This window comes from Rhinopithecus bieti, unplaced genomic scaffold (assembly GCF_001698545.2).
Source record: "Rhinopithecus bieti isolate Rb0 unplaced genomic scaffold, ASM169854v2 scaffold_37657, whole genome shotgun sequence".
Classification (NCBI taxonomy): Eukaryota; Metazoa; Chordata; class Mammalia; order Primates; family Cercopithecidae; genus Rhinopithecus; species Rhinopithecus bieti.
In genome coordinates, this window is record NW_016815825.1 from 126277 (window position 1) to 132364 (window position 6088).

The following is a 6088-nucleotide window of genomic DNA, read 5'->3' on the forward strand; positions in this document are numbered from 1 at the left end:
GGTAGTGGTGGCCCTGTATGTGTTGCCTATGCCTGGCCAACTCGTCATTAGTTGAGGGCATGCAGTTTCCCCAAAGGAATTTGAGCAGTCAATACGTACTTACCATCTGTGTTAAGAATTTGGCTTTTAGGCCAGGTGCAGTGGCTCACGTCTGTAATACCAGCACTTTGACAAGCCAAGGCAGGAAGATTGAGCTCAGAAGTTCAAGATCAGCCTGGGCAGCATAGTGGGACCCCAGCTCTACAAAAAATGTTTAAATATTTTAGCCGGGTGTGGTGGCACACACTTGTAGTCCCATCTACTAAGGAGGCTGGGATCACTTGAGCCCAGGAGGTCAAGGCTGCAATGAGCTGTGAAAGTGTCACTGCACTCCAGCCTGGCAACAGAGTGAGACCCTATCTCAAAAAAAATAGAATTTATTCTGTGTAAGATAGGAACCACGGAAGAGTTGTGAACATTACTTAATTTGCATTTTTGAATGAACAGCCTGCTTTCTTATTCTGTCTATATGCATTTTTTAGTTTAGAGTCAAGCATTTCATTCTTCTGTTTTTATTCTAACAAAAGTATTAACTACGGTTATGTTTTGATTAACAAAAAGACAAAGTGACAAGAGCAGAAAGAATTAAGGAAGGGGGGGGAAAGGGGAAGGAGAGTTAGAAAGTCTGCCCAGGCAATCTGGCTGTAGTAACTAGAATAGGTTTAAGGGGAACAAGACTGAAACTGTGATAGGAGGTTGTTGGCATAACCCAGGTGGAATGGTGTTTACCTTTCCTCCTCCTCCCATCTACCTGGGGACATCCTATGGAACTTTCAAAACTTAATAGAAAAGGCCCTTTTTTCAAATATTTTTGACTCTACCGCAAGCTGAATTCAGACCTTTATCCTCTGTTATACTACAGCATTCCTTTGGAGCACTTCACTCACTGTTTATTTGCATACACTTTCTCCATCCAGACACTGAAACTCTGGACAGTAGAGACTGTATTCTATTTAATTACTAAGTATGAAGAGTCTAGCAGAGTGTCTTTATGAAGTCAATGACAAGTCAATTCTTGATGGATAAATAGATGAATGAATGAATAAATAGAAATGATATAATTTGGGATTAAGAGTTGAAAATTTTCCTAAATTTTTAGGTAATTGGAATATACGTCCACTATTATCTGAAATAAATGATGTAAGAAAAGGAACAAATTTGGTACACCACAGTGAGCTCAGTTTGGGACGTGAAGCATTTGTGGCTCTGGAACATCTGTGAGTCTTGGACAGTTGTAAACTTCTGGGCTTCGGGGATAAAACTGAGGGCTTGAATAAGCTGATCCCCAGGTTACCTTAAAGTTCTATGATGTTAAGTATAGTACTTAAGGATAAATAAGAGTAGAATTTATGAAGATTTCATATTAGTTTTTAAATGTGGAAATGCTCTGCGGTCAGCAAAAAGGCAAAATTGGGTGTTTGCTTTTTTAAATATTTGCTTTTCTGATACCTTCTTCCACTCTTCAAATTGATACATACAATTTATATTTAAATGAAAGTGAATTCAAATGAGTTTATCTGTGGTAGATAATTCTTGAGATACTTGTCCAACATGTTGCAAAATCCGGGCTGGAAGTTATTCTTTTAATCCTTGTAGCTGGATTCTAAGAGGGGTTGGGAATGGCTTCTGAGAAGTCCTGAGACCAGGACAGGCCACAGGCCACAGAGTTGATTAATTGGCATCCACTTACTAACAAAAATACACAAGACGGTCTCTTAAACCTCCTTTAATCCTTAGATTCCTTAGTGTTGGTCTCCACCTTCTTCCACGGAGCCAATATTTTTATTGTCCAGGCTTATCATTTAGCTAACTCTACAACTCTTACTGCCAAAATCCAATGCTATCATTTTCCCCTTTGGTGATTAACTCACACAGCCTTGGACCAAAATGTACATCTGCATGCCAGCAGTCAATGTTTTAGCTCCTCTTCCATTAAGACTGTCCCTCTGCCCAGGGCTAAAAAAGTCAGAAAGATGAGCCAAACAGTACTGTGCTTTTCATATTGATTCTCCTTCTTACAGTAATAATCACTTTACAGACTTCTGAATATTTTATTTATAGTATTTATCTTTCTCCCTCTCTCAAGTCCTCGCTTGAGCTACTTTTCATCTTTTTAAATACTATTAAAAAATGGGTGTGGATATAAAGTATGTTCTGTTATGTTCTACTTATTTGCCCAGACCCTAGAGATTTCTGATTTTCAAACAGTCGATGTGTACATTTACAAACACAAATACCCACAAATAAAAATGCCACAGCCCCTGATTTGTATTCATTTTTCAAGGCACCTGCTTAAAGCCGAGTAGTTTTAAATCTTTAAGTCATCTGTTTTTATCCACCCAATCACTGGGCTCTGCAGCATCTGACTCCATTTGTATCTGATCCAATACAGGAGATTCCCAATGTATTGTGACTCATCTTTTTTTTCAGTAGCTGTGATTATCACATTGTTGTCACAAACTCCTATTTTAAAAATACCAAGAAAGCCATAACATTAAAATTAAAACACGAAAATTTTATGTATCACGTTATACAAATCATGTTTAAATTGACAATCCTGCAAAATCTTTAGTTAATGTTTTAATCTACAGAGATTCAGATAGAATCTGTGGTTCACAGTCTGTGAATGTTCAGAGTAGTTTCAGATGAAGTTCATTTTATTAGGTTTTAGTTATTTGGGAGTGTGTAGGCTGTTTCAGCATTTATGGTAGTATCAGTGAATCAGAATTTTTTTTTTTTTTGTAATGGAGCAACACATTCTATTAGTCAGCTTGGGCTTCTGTAACAAAATACTACAAGCTGGATACCTTAAACAACATCAATTTATTTTCTCATGGTTCTGAAGGCTGGAAGTTCAAGATCAAGGTGCTGGCAGAGTTGGTTTCTGCTGAGGCCTCTTTTCCTGGCTTGCAGATAGCTGCCTTATCACTGTGTCTTCGTATAGCCTTTTTCTGTGTGTGTGAGTGGAGAGAGAAAGAGGTCTGGAGTCTCCTCTTCTTCTTATAAGGACACCAGTCCTATTGGATTAGAGCTCCATCCCCATGACCTCATTTGTCCCTATTTACCTCTCTACTGGCCCTATTTCCAAATGTAATCACATTGTGGGTTAGAGCTTCAACCTATGAATTGAGGTGGGAGGAAATAATTAGTTTTATAACACATATCTAGTAAACAAAAAGAAGAAAAAAATTTCTAAAATTAAGGAAGTTGAAGGGTGGACCATTCCCACCAAGAATTAGCTAGTTATTGGGAGAAAGAAACCTTCTGCTCTTCAGGTGGTCACTGGATACTGCAGCATGTTTTTTACCCACCTTCCCTCCTGCTGTCTGCTTCCCACCAACCATGTAGAATGTCCTTGTCTTCTCTTTACCAGATTATATGTCAATATTGGTCTCTTGAATCAGAGTGCTTAATAAACCAGATAATTCAATTGCTAAGATCCTGGAAGGGAGAAACGGGTGGACCAAGATGGGGGTGAGGGCTGGGGAATGTATTAAGCATTTCTACTACAAACGCAAGGAGGCCAAATAGTAAATACAGCTCCAAACACACCCTCTGGTCTGTTACTCCAATTTTAACAATTTTTTTTTGCTAACCCTGTTCTAAAATCAGTTTTTTTCTGTACTGCTGAAAGAATATGTTGATTTGCTGTCGTCTTCTAAATACAACATGTTTTAAAATTACGCATTGTTTTCTATTTAAAATGTCCCCTAAATTTAGTTCCCTGGGAAAAGCCTGGGTTTTCCAATCCTAGCCACAGGTGCATCAGGAATAACTTCAGAACAACTCAGCATTGTCCCCATGTTTTAGTTGAGGTAACCAAGGTTGGTAGAGGTGAAGTTTTTGGTCAAAGTCATGTAGTTAGTGAGTAAATTGGAATTGCCACCAAGATTTCACACATCCCAAGGGCTACGCTCATTTCTTTAATGAGAAAGGGAATTATTACATATAGGTACTCTGTAATTTTCATTAAAGATGAGAATCTCCATTAACAAGAACCCAAATACCTGTGACTCCCAATTTCTTTTCATTAACTTTCCTTTTTTAAGAGAAAAGAAAATTATAACAGTAATGCTGTTAATAGCAATTAAGATATAAGTATTTATATATGATTCCAGTGACTATTCTGTCATTCCCCTAAACACACACTAGGCCTAATAGTCTAATATTGTAAATGCTATAGAAAGATTAATATTTTCAGAGATAATTCCAAGCCTTTCAAAATAACCCAAATCAATGCCAAAAATATCCATCAAGCTAATTGGACCAAGCTAATAGTAAGGCAGGAAGTAGACATATTTCATTTAAAGAATACTTAGATCTTATACTTTTTTTCTTGGTCTACAGTGGCTTGTCCTGACATATTATTTTAAGTAACATATTTTCTACTATACGTAATTGCTTATTGTGGAATTTGGAAAATACAGAAAAGCATAAAGAAATTTAATAATTCAGAGATAACATGTTATATTTTATTTTTACCATATATAGATATCTATATGGCTTTAACTTGCAAATTTGGTATTATACAGTATATCCATTCTTTATTCTGCTCTAACATTTTACGATGTCATTTATAATTCTCTATTTGCATAAATATACATAGCCTAAAATATTATTCTGTAGCTATGTCATGTTTTACTTAATAGTTTCATTGGTGAATATTTAAATACTTACATATAATACAACAACTAATATATATGTCCTTATATCACTTTTCTTAGGTTAGATTTTAAAATTAAATTACTTCATTAAAGGGTAGAAACATGTTTGAAGCTCTTGGTAAGTATTATTAAGCTACTCTCCAGGACTTTTGCAACACTCTTGGGTCTACCTTACTATACCACTCCCAGCAATAGGTATTATTGCAGCAGGAACAGATTCGTGACACTATGTCATTGTAAATTATTTGCTTTATCAGGTTTAAAAAGTGACCTTTTGGTTCATAGGACACATTTTCCTAAATATTCTGTTACCAAATAAAACAACAGTAGAATTGTAGTGGGAATTGTGCTAAGTGATTATCTCTTTTGGTTCAAATTACAATCTTATAATACATGTAATATACTCATTTTCTTAGAAAGTTTCAACCACTTGCCCAAGATAACCTAGCTAGGAGTTGGCACAGAACCACCCAGGTCTGACTCCAAAACATATGTAAAATTGTATTTATTTTTCATTTTAACGAATATAGTTTTATCACACACATTAGGATCAGACGCCCAAGATTCCCTCACATTTTTATACATTATTGAAATGTTCCAATCTCTTTTTAAAACTTATTTTCTGAATGAATTATATACAATAATCATTTTATCAATTTCTTCAAAATTGCCATTTTAATTGATGTTGCATTAAGGGCATACATTAAATTCTTGAAAAGTAATATTTTAATAGCATCAGGTCTTCCAGCAACATGATGTCAAGATGCTCTTAGAAACCTTATTTAGTTTTGTGGTTTCTTCAACATAGCTTGTTCTGCTTTCTTGGTGAGGTGTTTTCTGTTTCTTTTTTTCTGACATTAATGAGTGGTATTTTTTAAAATTATCTTTTAGCTGACTATGGTTAGCCCTGATTTGAAATCAGTCCTTGGTATCTATGGTTCCAGTACCCCTCTCAGATACCAAAATTTGAGGGCACGCAGGCCTCTGATGTAGAATATGTTAAATATTGATCATGGCAATCATATGGGAAATTCTTTTTTGTCCTTTACCATACTAGGATTATCTCTAGAATTTTACCTTTGTGTGTGTGTGTGTGTGTGTGTGTGTGTGTGTGTGTATGTGTGTGTATGTGTGTGTGTGTGTGTGTGTGTGTGTGTGTGTGTGTATGTGTGTGTGTGTGTGTGTGTGTGTGTGTGTGTATGTGTGTGTGTGTATGTGTATGTGTGTGTGTGTATGTGTGTGTGTGTATGTGTGTGTGTGTGTGTGTGTGTGTGTGTGTGTGTGTGTGTGTGTGTGTGTGTGTGTGTGTGTGTGTGTGTGTGTGTGTATGTGTGTGTATGTGTGTATGTGTGTGTATGTGTGTGTGTGTATGTGTGTGTGTGTGT